The sequence below is a fragment of the Echinops telfairi genome, unplaced genomic scaffold (assembly GCF_000313985.2).
Source record: "Echinops telfairi isolate 266 unplaced genomic scaffold, ASM31398v2 ScPeMD7_3533;HRSCAF=4204_0, whole genome shotgun sequence".
Classification (NCBI taxonomy): domain Eukaryota; kingdom Metazoa; phylum Chordata; class Mammalia; order Afrosoricida; family Tenrecidae; genus Echinops; species Echinops telfairi.
The window spans coordinates 83,801,007-83,815,144 of NW_022107431.1; the positions used below are offsets into that span (position 1 = coordinate 83,801,007).

Consider the following 14,138-nt stretch of genomic DNA (forward strand, 5'->3'; position numbering starts at 1 on the left):
GATATTTGGGTCAGCTTATACTCAAGTACATACGGTATTTGACCAAATTTGTCTCTTGAGAAAATTGACCTACAGGAGCCTTTATCTCCTAAGCTCTCTTCTCAAAGTGTTCATTAAATAGCTCCAATTTTGAAATAGAAATGGTGCTAAGAACACACACACACACATACACATACACACATCTTTGCTCTAAAACTATCCTGTAAAAGAAAAATATTCAAGCAACATCAAGTACAGCTCTTCTCCAACCTTCCAACCAATCAATCCATAGGCCATACATAGAGTCTATGTTTGATTCATGGAGACCCTGTACAGAGCAGATTAGCGCTCTGGGCCGCACTGTTTCAGAAGAAGATTGTTAGGCCTTTCTTTAGAGGTGTCCCTAAAGGTTGATCCACCAACCTTTGGTTAGCAATCCGACACTTTAACCATTTGTGCCACTCACCAACCTCTTGGGCAAGGTAGGTATAACACAACCCTGGACACCTGTAGATAATAGAACTGCGTGCAAAAGCAGTCATTATCACAAGAGGTAAGTTACTGCTTTGGGAATCAAAAAGTTTATTTCAGCAGTAGATTTCAAAACTTTCAGATATATTAAATATTACCTCTTGTTGCATCTGGTCTATACCAAAAGGACTGTAGTGGCTTGTCAAGACAGCACAAGTTGAGCAGGTCTCCAGGGCAGAGGCTAGCTGGCAGAGGTCTATCTATATAGAATAAGGTCTATATCTTATTCTACTTTTAATTCCTCACAATTGAAAAAGAAATAATTAGAAATATGAACATATTGAAGGGGAGTCAGTATTGACTGAGAAGGGTATGAAGGAGTCCCCTTGATCAAGAGAAATGTTTTCTATCTGATCTAGGTGGTGGTTACATAAGTGTCCGGTAGCCCCAAAAGCAACCCCACTACCCTTCAGTAGAACTGCCTCATAGGGTTTCCAAGGCGGCAAGATTTTTGGAGGCAGACTGCCACATGTAGTTAGTGGGCTTGAACTGTGGGGCACCAGCCTCCCCACAACTGAATGGGCCCAAAGGTGGTTGTGTAATTGAGGGGTAAATTAAAGAGACATCAGACAAGATACAGCATGCAAGGGCTCCCCTCTCCATGAGGAGCGGAACCAGAAGGAGACTGTACTTTATTGACTCATAGGCTTAGACAATCTCGGGCAAGCAAACCACGGTATGCATCTATATGACAGGAAGGGGTTGTCCAAGAGACACATAGGTGACAGGAAGACACATAGGTAACAAGATGGGTGGGCTCTAGAGTCAAGATGGCAGCCTAACCTTGGTCGTCCTGAGTTAGCTTGACCTTAGGTGTCTTTGAACTCTTCTCCTAGGGGAATAATCCATTATCCTTATCAGAAGGGAGTGGGCTGTGATTAGGGTGGGACAGACAATAGGGTCTGCCTTTGCTGGCAGACAACCATCAGCCTTCAAGCAGTTGACCTTCAAGAGTATATAATGGCAGCCATGTGCTTGCAAGTAGCACCATAAAATTGGCATTATTATGGGGGACATCATGGGGGATGACTTTTATTTAGGAGGATGTGAGCGGAACGCATCTCAAATCCATGAACATGAAGGTTCCCTCCCGGGAGCCCTGGCCTCCCAGAACTCCTTCTCATATGAATGTTGAGAGTTCGCCCACATACACTCTCTTCCCAGTTCTGTTTCCCACATTGAACCATTAATCTTTTGGTTGACATCTGAGCACTTAACCACTGCACTACTAGGGCTCCAGGTGGATGTACACAGATATAAAACTTGAGTTGTGCAATGAGGATTTGTGCACTTTCCTGTACCTGTTATATTTACTAGAATTAAGATAAATTGGGCCTGAGCACATATCGTTCACTACAATATGTTTATCCTGAGTTGCCTTAGCATGAGGCTCTCTATCACCATTGTGCCAAACTGTTAACTTCATTTTAACTTTTTGCATGGTGTTTTTAGCAAGAAGGGGCTAGTAGGGGGTTACTGGCCCTGGAACCTTAAGTCTGTAATTCATATCCTCTGTGTGCAGTACTTGACTTGCCATGAGGTTCCCAGGGCACCGGTGCAGGGAAGATGGACAACGCATGATGTTGCTGTTGTTAGCTGCCATCAGCATGGTTGTTGGTAACTGTCTTGCAGTTGATGGCTGACTCCTGGTGACTCCATGCTCAATGGAACTATCTGCTTTTCAGTCCTGTGCCAACTTTCTGATGGGTTAGATCTCTGGATTAGGTGAATCGGATCTCTGTGACTCACAGGGTTTTACAGAAAGATTTTTAGCAGTGAATTGCCAGGCCTTTCTTCCGATTCTTTCCTAATCAGGAAGTTCCGCTGAAGCCTGCACAGGATCAAAACACCACACAGGTGTCTATTCAGACAGGTGGTTGGAGCACATGAGGTGTGCTGATCACAAGTTAAACCCCAGGCCTCACATGAAAGCTAAGAATTCTACCACCAACCCACCACTACCCTGGTGTCATCATGGATACCTTATTACAGGATTTAAACCAACAGCAGTGTCTTCTTTACTGAAGCAGTGTGGCTTTCATCGCCTCTGACTCCTGACTTCCTGACCTTTAATCTCTCCTTACGCCAAACGTGGGAAGGAGCAGGAGCACATCAGCCCAGAGAAGAATTACAGGCTCCTGGGGGATTCAGAGAGTGAAGGAAAAGACTGCACATGAGCTTCTTGTCAACCTCCAAGGAGTGAGACTTACGAGTGCATTCCAAGTATTCAAAGCATGTATGTGCACATGAGAAATGGGGCGCACAGACACTGTGAGTTTTTAAATTAAAATATATTTATTAGATCATTTTTCTTGATTCTCCCAAAGTCCTTCTGCACATGTTGAGACTATGCCATCCAGGAAGCTGTAGGGTTCACTAAGCCCAGGCAGAAGCTGAGAGACAGGGACCCTGGTTCTACAGGGAATGCTGGCCACTGGTAAGGCAGACAGCACCACAGACAGAGAGCTGGCGATATTAAAAGAAAACTAAAACCACAGCCTCCCTTTTTGAAAATAGCGATTGCACTGCATTGCTGGGTCGGTCACACTGAGAGACACTGCATCATAAGGCAATCAACCACAAGGTCTAAGCTGAGCATGCCCCACTCATTACCCAAGGTTCATGTGACACATGACAGGTGAAAATCAGACAACAATTCCCAAAGGGGCTGCATGCTTATTTGTGAGACAAAACTTCCCATTAACAAGCTTTCTAAATGAAACTATTTGAAAACACCCTAATTCTGAAATGGCAGCCCAGACCATAAACAGAGTAAGGCAGAGAGGACCCAAATGTACTTTTTCTGGAATGTTCCTAGGTGATTTTGCTAGTGAGGCAGACGGCTCTGCTCCATAAATTTAGCTTCAATTGGCGTTGGGTCAAAAAGGAAGTAAAATGGTTATACTTTTACTCTTCACTTACCAGGAAAATAACTGAAGGAGACAAGTTTGACACCTAGAGCAGTGACTGAACCTACCAGTTTCAGGGGCCAGGAAAACAGCATTTAAGGAGCTTGAACATTGGTTGCTCTGAGTGGGCACTGGCTCCAGGACCCTGGGCTTGGTTTTCTGACTTGGAGCTTAGAGAAGGTTCTGTAGTGGGGGTGTAGCTGGAGGTTGGGGGAAGCCATGCAGGGAAGATTCACAGGAAACTGCCCACAGCGTGAGAGAGACTGAAACAGATAAGACTTCTCTAGAAATACACCCACAGAGTTGGACCAAGAACTCCAAAGGAGCGTCCTACTAACATCCACATATCTGCTGCTAAGAGGATAGCTTAGAGGAGAGAATGATAAAAGAAAAATGTGTAATTGAGTCTCTCTAGGGAACATATCTTCATCTGGGTCACTACACGCTCTCTCAGTCTCAGGGGCTCATCCAGGTCAGTTCTCAGATTCTCACCCAGTATTACTCATTGTCAAGTTGTCGTTGTTGTTAGTTGGCTTTGAGTTGGCTCCAAGTCATGACAATTTTATGTGTGACAGCATAAAATCACGCCTGGTCTGAATGCATTGCCAGGCCTAGATGCTCAGGACCATAGTCCAGTGCACACCAAGATCAATGGATGCATCACAGTCCACCACACAATGTTCTCTATCCTCCTCGTTTATTGAGTGATGACTGGGGTCTTAAAAGCTTATGAGAGAGGGTGGCGGGAGGCAACCTAAGGTGTAATCAATCGGTCTCTGTTTTTCCAGATCAAAGAAGAGTGAGGAAAAACAATTGAAAGACACATGGAAACAATTAGTCTAGCAGGCGAATGGTTTGTGGGGACCTCAACCTCAAGGTCTTGAGACCAAAAGAACTAGATGGTGCCCAAATACCACTACTGACTAACCTGAAAGTGCTCATATTCTGAGATTCTGGGTAGAGGGGTAGAAAAATGTGGACCATAACAAAATCATTTTTTAAAAAGCTCGAGGTTGCTCGTCAGGTAGAGACTGATGGAATCCCAGAGAAGACAGTCCTTAGCTTTCAAGTGTGGAACAGAATTTGCACTCAGGGCTCAACTTTCAGGGGAACAATACCTAGTCCTAAAAAGTAAACAAAGCATGAGACAGCTAGTAATCCTCAGAAGAATCAACCAATCCATCAATTAGACAGGATTTGCCTGAGCACCAAGTTCAGAAGGCAGGAAGGGTTAGGGGAAACACAAGGAGGAAGCCGAAGAGTGGGGCTGGGTTGTGGGAATTGCAATCAATATCATAAAATGTGTATGTTATTGAATGGAAAACAGATTTGCTCTGTAAACCTTCACACAATTCACACACACAAGTTTCAAAAACCAAGTGCCTGATCTCACACCATCTTTATTTTTCTTGTTGTGTTTTGCACCTTCCAGAAAGATAGCAGACCATGTTCTGTTGCAATCCCTAAGGCTGAATTTTGGCAGATTTGTTAAAGTGGATTGCCCGACCTTTCTTCCTAGTCTGTCTTAGTTTGGAAATCTAGTGACCATGGGCGAGCCTCTTGGTATGTGACACATAAGCCTATGGAGGAATATGAAAACCACATGGCACAACAAACGGACAGATGGTTGTGATTCGGCTCCATTGTTCATTGTCAAAAGCATGTTGACAATGGGAGCTTCCCGAGGGATTATGGTTTGTGGCCTTGAAAAACACAAAGTCCAAAGAAGCCCCCTATAGGATTAGACAATCTGGTTCCATTTTGCTCTTCCAGCCAAGGAAAACAAGATACCAACCTTTTAATGCTGTTTCTACCTGCCTTCCCTCCATCCTGGCTCATACATTGTACACACAGGTGGGCAAGCACCTCTGATCCATCCACACCACAGGCTCACCTCTCCTAGTCGTTTGGAGGCAATGATTTCTCAAGGCACTGTAGCTTCTTTGGCAATGACCTCTTTAAGTACGTATCTTTTGGCTTTCAAGTACCTCAGGGTTCATTCACGCAGTAATTCTTTCTGTTTTATTGCCTCTGTGGGTGTTGTACACCCTTAGGTGTAGAACCATCCAGGCTCTGTTTCGGAAATGTGAGCATGTACTCAAACTGTCCTGGGAGCTGTAATTTATGGGGCAGACTGAGTCATTGATCTCACATGCTGCCTTTGTCCTAGTGTACTTCCTTCTTTTCTTAAGGGAATTTTCTTTGAAGGAAAAAAATCACTTTGACATGACTTGTTTCAGAACTCTTCTGAAGGGGAGTTTCTTGGAGAATTAGATGAATCCAATAGTTAAGGTCTCACAGAGCAAAAAATTCTCCTCTTTGAGACATGCTGTGAATCTTTAAAAGGGCCTAGAGAAAATAATTTTGAGATTGTTTTTAGGACCCTTTAATTTTTAAAATAGCTCCTCATAAGATGATTGATTGGGGGTATACAATTCTCCAACCACCGAAATAACAACCCAAATTCCTGGGTGTTGTTGCATTGATAAATGTATGTGCGCCGAAAGGCACATCGAAATAAACAGGTGTGTATATATAGGTGTATCTGTAGGCATAGGTATAGATATATACCTGTTTGTGTGTGCTGCATATGTATCCACGTCAATAATAAAGCACAGAGAGAACCTTTGCAGAGACATATTCTAACACTTTGTGGGATAGGTTTTCTGGATTAAAAGTTTTAAGTCTGTCATCTCGTTGGCCAACTGGTATAATATAGATCATAAAAATAATAATTCTACATCTCATTTTGGTGAGTCATATCTGGGGCCTTAAAAACTTGAGAGGAGCTGTCTGAGATACAACTATTGGTCGCAACTTGTCTGCAACAAAGTGAAGGAAGCAAACTCAAGACCCAGCGAAGAAACTAGTCGGGGGCCTAAACCCTCACATAGCTTCACAGAGACCAGCACTACCTGAAAGCACGTGGCTACCACTACTGACCATTCTGACCAGGGTTAGTGATAGAATGTTCTGGATAGAATGGGAGAAAAGGGTAAAAAAAAATTCAAATTCCTTTTTTTAAAGGTGAGACTTTCCGCACCAATAGACTACAGGAACCCCATAAGCTGCTCTCTGACCATGAGATTGAAACCACTCAGGGAGGTCACCTTTCCTCCGAATAATAGACTGGTTTATATCCAAACAGTATCACCCATGAGCACTGTGCTTCCTTCAACAATCAACTACGTGAGGCCAAATGGTCAATGTGCACCCTAATGCAAAGAAGATAAGGATGTGTGGGGAAGCTAGATCAATGAAAACAGAACAAACAGAATGGAAATAATGAGAATGCTGACACAATGCGAAAATGTAACCAATGTCATGGAACAACTTAGCTAAAAAGTGTTAAATGAGAATCTAACTTGCTATGTAAATGTTCACCCAAAATATAATCAAATATTAGGCTTTTCAAAAAGATATATGTGATATGTCCAGAACCCTTGAAAAGATTTTTGAAGTTCTGAAGTTTTAAGGGATGTTAATGCTGAACTCCAATGCATATCCATATATACTTGTGTAAAGTCGAGTTTTTCAGCACATTTTTATGCAGTTTTGTGGTAAAATTAATGCCTCTACTGATATTCGGGTAGGCTTATACTCGAGTGTATATGGTAAAATCCCAAGTGCAGGTGGATGGCCAGGAAAAAAATCCAAAAAACAGGAGAATACTAAAGCTGTTGTTTAGAATATTCTGGCCAGACAGTGCAGTAAATCAGAAGGTATTTACTGTCTTAACCACTTTGATTTTTTTGGAAGAAAAACATACTCTTCCTCTTCAACAGAGTCATGAAGTATCAAAGTCTAGAGAGACGTTTTGTTCTAGAGAGAGTTACTCCAAAGACAGAAATCATTAAGGCATAAATACCCCAAAGGGGACACATAACACTATTTAAAATTGATTGAGGTGGGGCTCTATTACTGCCTAGCTCCAGTTTGCTAACCTCTGTGTGTCTTCATATCTCCCCACCAAGAAGTAAGCTACTTATATTTCCCAAGCTGATCCAAAAGCACATGGATAGAACCATTGTGGAGCCTTCATACCACTCGAATTCAGTATCTTCCTAGATGTATGAGTGTGTGCGATGCAAACAGTTAGTTAAGCACTCAGCTACTAATTGGCTCCAATCCACCCAGAGACAACTCAGAAGCAAGACCTAGAGATCTACTTCCAAAAGAGTGTAGTCATCAAAAGTCCTACGGAGCCCAGCACTTCTCTGACACACGTGAGGCCACCGAGAGTCAGAATCCATTTTCCGGCAACTAGTTTGGTAAGTAAATAAATGAATCCCTGGTAGCACTGTAGAGTAAGACACAGGACTTGTAACCCTAAGGTTGGTGGTTCAAATCCACCAGCTGCTGTGGGGAAGAAAGATGAGGCTGTCTGCTACCTTTAAGATTTGCAGGCCCATGTTTTGGAAACCCTGTGGCAGTAGGTTTGGGGTTTTGAGGGTATATATGAAGTTGCATCAAAAAGGTTGTGGGAAGTGGAACTGAAGGACAATTGAATTTTTCCATGAAATTTTAGAAGCCCTGTTGTGGTGTATGTGTGTGTGTGTGTGTGTGTGTGTGTGTGTGTGTGTGTAAAATGGATACACTGAAACCTGCAGGTTAATTGCATGACTTGTTTGAGGTCTCACAGAGAATGTGCTAGTGCCAGGAATTGAACCCGACTTAGGTCTGTCTGTCTGATAGAAGCAGCTTTGTGCTGTGTAAAATGTGGCTCCGATGAGTCCTTCTTTTGCCCTAAAAGGAGATCTGGTGAAGTACATTTTATTTAAATCCTAATCAAAGCGGAGGTGATGCAGAGGAGAATTTCACATTCTCCTGAACCCCAGACTTCCTATAGCATAAAGTTTGGATGAACCCGTGATGCTATTGCCTTGAGATAATCTTTACCCTTAAACCATAAATATCCCATGAAACCTTCTTAAAATCAAACAATAGTTTGATTTAATTTTTTTTTTTTAATGTCTGCTTGGAGCATCATACTCTTTTTAGAACTATCTATACGGGATCAGACTGACAACAGCAACTTGAAAGACTGGTTAAGAACTTCAGAGGCCAGTGAACTTACGTTGTCAGGGAGGAACCGTTCACAAAAGAAAGGTGAGAAAGGTTACGGAACTCCAAGAGCTAGTCAGCGTCACTGTGTCAGACCAGATGGACCAGAGAAACAAACCCAGAGACACTCATATGCGTGTCAGAGAGAGCTTTACATCACAGAGCAATTGCACATTGAGAAAATGTCCCAGTGCAGTCCAGATCAAGTCCATAAGTCCTATATTACCCCCATATGTCCGCTATTAGTCTATAAATTCCTATTCAGCCTCATGTAGCACATGCAATGATGCCGAATGCAGGAAGACCACAGGTCAGTGGGTGAAAAGTCTTGTGGATCCAGTGGCGCTAGAGGCATCTTGGCACTGCCGCAGGTCTCCACGTGGCTCCTCAACAGGAAGGTGAACAGAGACAAAGGTGGCGCACCTCTTCTGCAGGCAGAAGCAAGAGAGAGGAAGTTCCCAGAACCCTCATGAGACGGCCAGCCCACAAGGAGATTTCATAAGACTATGACCTGATTGGCAGGCTAGACTCCACCCCTTCATTCTTTTATCAAGTTGACATGAAAGTGAGTAACTACCACAGTCATTAAATGGTACACGTAGAAACTTAGATGGCTGTATGTTTTGCTATATATGTTAGCAACAAAATACATTAATTTTTTTGAATATTTTGTTTACAATGCTTTTCCCCCTATTCCCCCAGATTTTTTAATTTAAGTGTTTGCTTGTGCCTGAATTTGATTTTAAACAGCATTCTTAGGAAAACTATGCTTGTGTACAGCTTAAAGGTACAAGCGCTTCCTAACTACAGTAGGCAGGTCATTTGTGAGGGCACTGGTGCTCTTGACATGAAGCCCTGGTGGCATAGTGAGTTAAGCATTGAGTTTCAAACTACAAGGTCAGTGGTTTGAACCCACCAGCCACTTTTCGAAAAAAGATTAGGCTGTCTGATCCCATAAAGATCTACAGTAGTGGTTGTCAACCTTCCTAATGCCGAGACCCTTTAATACAGTTCCTCATGTTGTGATGACCCTCCCAATCATACAATTATCTTTGTTGCTATTTCATCACTGTAATTTTACTATTGTTATGAATCGGGTGACCCCTGTGAAAGGGTCGTTCCATCCCCAAAGGGGCCGCGACCACAGGTTGAGAACCGTTGATCTATAGCCTCAGAAACCCTATGGAAGAGTTCTTCTTCATCTGAGAGTCAGGCCCAGTTTGTCAGCAGTGGGTTGGGTGCTCTTGACAAAGGGAAGTGGTTCAGTAAGTCTTGAGATGGGACTTTCTTACATGAATGTGTGCCACCATACATCGCTGCACTTCAATCTGTTTGGTTTGTACAAAATGTAAGATGTTTCTCTTTAAGGGAATTATTAAATGCTTTTGCCTCCAATCAACCCACGTGATCACCCAGGTCTTTTACTGTCAGCCAACACAAGCAGTTAATTCAAATGGTTACCTCCACGTTGCTATCTTCCCATGTCTAAGTCTTTAAGGGAATGCACACCTGCTCAATATCGGCCTCAAGGGTCAATACTTTTCCTGTTAGCCCAGCTCCTAGCGCTGAAGCTTTGACTTGAGAACAAAAGATATTTGGAGGCAAAACTTTGGAAATGTCATTCTCCCTCCCCACCACCACCCCCTCCCCACTCTCATTCTAATATTTTCCAGCTTGCAAGTCACAAAGCCATGAGAGCTTTGAGGCAATCCTGTAATAGCCCTAGTCTTTGAAGGAGAAACATAAAATGTGATCTATTTTCATTAGGGCTTATCTTAATCGTATCTGGTATTTTCTGTTTTCAACATTTTGGATTCTGGTTGAAAAATGTCTTGGGAATTCCAGAAGTTCGCAGGCTTGCAGCTTCCTTATGCCCAGGATCTCTTCCATAACCTTGGCAGTCTCTGTCTCTGGAGGATGCCAACAGGTATACCATGTTCCCACCTCATCATCAACAGGTATACCATGTTCCCTGCTCGGCCTGCACCATCAGCCCATGTTGTGATCATCTTGACTGTGAACTACCTTCTTCATGCCTGTCAAGTCCCTTGCTTAAGAGAGTTTAATTCCTGGAGGCAAGCAGGGGCTTCTTACACTGGCCTAGCAGTGTTTTCCATTGCAAAGTGATGAAATCCCCGGGGAACACCAAAAATAGACTTTGGAGACAGAGTGTGTCACCCCATCAGACTCAACTGGAAACACTCGTAAAGGCCAACAAACAGACCTTGAGCTATTTATAGGCTTTTCCATTTTTGTCAGTGGCCTTCTTTTTGTTGTTGTTGTTGTTTTGTTGGTCTTGACTGCCTTTGTTATTTTAGTTGCTTTGCCAGGTTTTTGCACTTATTAATGTATCTGCATGTCTATCTAGATAAGATAGGCAGGATAAATAATTTAGAGATGAAAAAAAACTGCACCAATGGTTCTAGGGGGGGATACAGGAGAAGGGGAGGCGGGAGAAGGGAAGGGGGTCGAGGGAACCAACCCAGGGACAAGGGAACAAAAAATGAACTAAAATCAATGGAGAGAAGGGCGTAGGATGCCTAGTGGGGCTAAATCAAGGGCAGTGTAGCAGCGAGGAATTATTAAACCCAAATGAAGGCTGAACATGATGGTGGGACAGGAGGAAAGTAAAAGGAAACAGAGGAAAGAACCAGGAGGCAAAGGACATTTATAGAGGTCTAAATACAGGCATGTACATATTTAAATATATATATATAACAAGAGGGAAATAGAACTATGTCTTCATATCTATATGTTAATAATTAAGGTTGGAGACGGACATTGGGCCTTGACTCAAGTACTCCCTCAACACAAGAACACTTTGCTCCAACAATCAGGTATACTGTGATGCTCACCTTCCCGACAGGATCACTGAAGACAAAATGGGTGCATTAGTAAATGTGGTGAAGAAAGCTGATGGTGCCTGGCTATAGAAAGATATAGCGTCTGGGGTCTTACAAGCTTTAGGATAAATAAACACCCTTCTAGCCGAGAAGCAACAAAGTCCACATGATCATGAGGTGTTGATGGGATCAGGTACCAGGCATCTAATACCCAGAACAAAATCATACCCCTTGTGAATGCGGGGAGGAGGCCCAAGGAGTGAAGATCCAATGCCCATCTGTCAAAAATTGGACACCCCCCTACAGAGGAGTCACAGGTAAGAAATGAGCCAGTCAGGGTGCAGTACAGCACCAATGAAACACACAACTTTCCTCTAGCTCTTTGGTGCTTCCTTCCCCCCACTACCATGACCTCAATTCTACCTTACAAATCTAATTAGACCAAAACATGCACACTGCTACAGACAATAGCCCACAACACAGGGAATCCAGGATAGATAAACCCCTCAGGGACAACAAGGAGAGTAGAGATACCAGGATTAGGGGCATGTGGGGGGAGATAGGGCAAATTGATCACAAGGATCAATCTAGAACCCCCTCCCAGGGGAACAAATAATGGAAAAGAGGGTGAGTGGCGACAGAGGACAATGTAAGATATGAAAATAATAATCTATAACTTATCAAGGATTGGTGAGGGAGAGCGGGCGGGGGAGGGAGGGGAAGAAATGGGGAGGTGACATCAGGAGCTCAAGTGGGAAGAGAATGCTTTGAAAATGATGATGGCAGCATGTGTGCTTGACACACTGGATGAATGTCTGGATTGTGATAAGAGATGTAAGAGCCCAAAATAAAAGTATTTCATAAAAAAGAAAGAAAGAAAGAAAAAGACTCCATTTTGTAAAGCTACTTCTCAACATGACTCCAAATTTCATGATACCTCGGGAGCCCAGTGGGGCAGCACACAGTCATTTCTGTCATGCTTTGAGTTTACAAAACTCATTTACATGCATTATTTCCTTTGCTTCTAACAATAATCCTGCGAGGGGAACAGAACAGAAACTGTCATTGCTATTTTACAGAGAAGGAAACCACGGTGCTAATAAATCGTTATTACATTTGCTATTGTCTGTCACCTAATGGTAACTGACACCCCCAGGGGGCGTGTAGCGTGCAACATGGTTCTATCTGACCTCCTTGCTTTGCCCTCTCAGCACACTGCAAGGAAGCAGATAAGGAGCATGGTGCCAGCGTTTCCGAAGAAGCCACAGATGAATCAAGGTAACTTTTATTCGTATTTCGGCCAGCAAACTTCATGACAGCACTTCTCACAGCACAAGCTTCCCTCAGAACTGCCCCCACGCCCCCTCCCACCCCCATGGGCAGCTACATGCAGAGCCGAGGCCAGAGGTCTCTGACATGTTCTGCTTGCTGGCTCGACTGCAACCCCTGTCCTCCCACTCACTCCCAAACCTGCTGGTGAGCCTCAGCACAGCTGTGGAGAACAACTACACTCGATATATTTTTATTGAGAATTTGAATAAAAGTAATATAAATAACATGACTGAAAATTTGGAAAATAGACAAAGAAAAACCACCCAAAAGTCTCATGACCCTCACCCAGAGCGGTGTGCTTCCTTTAGCTTCGCTCGCTCTTTGCTCTTCTTCAAAGCATTTGCTTTTCCTCTATTTATCACCAAAAGATAAAGGTGTGTGTTTCAATTTTGCATTTTTAATGGACATGGTTATCAGAAGCTTTGTCCTAGTTGGTGCACAATGTTCGTCTCCTTGGTTTTGAAGGTCCGCGGTGGCGCGGAGCAGATAAAATCTAGTGGGTGTACCATTATCCTACTGGTGAGCACAGGAGCATTTTCCTGGGGGTAGTTACCCTGCATTTGAGATTGCGCCCTCCGGATAGCTGTCCGGAGTGGAATTGACAGTCAAAGATCATGGACATTTTTCTGGCTCTTGATATTGCCACAACGTTTTCCGAAGGCTCTGTCCTGATTTAAATGCCACCAGGAACATCTAAGGCAGTGGTTCTCAACCTTCCTAATGTCGTGACCCTTTAGTACAGTTCCTCATGTGGTGGTGACCCCCAACCATAAAATTATTGAGTTGCTACTTCATAACTGTCATTTTGCTACTGTTATGAAGTGGGTGACCCCCGTGAAAAGGTTGTTTGACCCCCAGAGAGGTCATGAACCACAGGTTGAGAACCGCTGATCTAAGGGTTAAACTTGAAAGAAGAATGGGTTTCATTTTTACTTCTTATTACTTTATTTTTTTATTGGTTGTGCTGTTGATTACTAGGAGCTTTCAGCATTTGCCATATTTCTGTACATCCTTTCTGTGAGTCATCTGTCCATGACTATTAGACGTGGACAATATAGTTTCATTGCATTATTAAAACTATTAATAATCTCCAGAGCATGAAGACAGGGAACAATCATAATTAGGCCCCAAATGACATCCGAATGGTTGGAAAAGATCTGAAAGTTCCCTCCGAGGCTCTTCTCACATCATGTATTAAAGGCTGATTCAAACACATGAAACACAGGAGGCACAGCTGAAATCACACCGAGGTCCAAAAGGAGTCTTTAAGTGAAAACATCCACCACCCCCCTCTCTGCGCCAGGCTATTGTTCTCCGTGATGAGTACAAAGCGGTAAGGGTACTATATCACCAACCAACCCCGGCTTCCCCCGACCAATTTCAGGCCAATCAAATAAACAGGCTGCCCTAGGGTCCTCATTGATAAAAAGGGTTATTACAAAAGCCCATGCAGGGCTGTTGGGAGGACTGGGGTGACTGA

At 43.3% G+C, this 14,138-nt stretch overlaps 1 pseudogene; it reads left to right on the forward strand.

Annotated features, from left to right (window-relative positions):
• Window positions 1–14,138, forward strand: part of LOC115870986 — a 171,418-nt pseudogene that overhangs the window by 15,915 nt on the left and 141,365 nt on the right.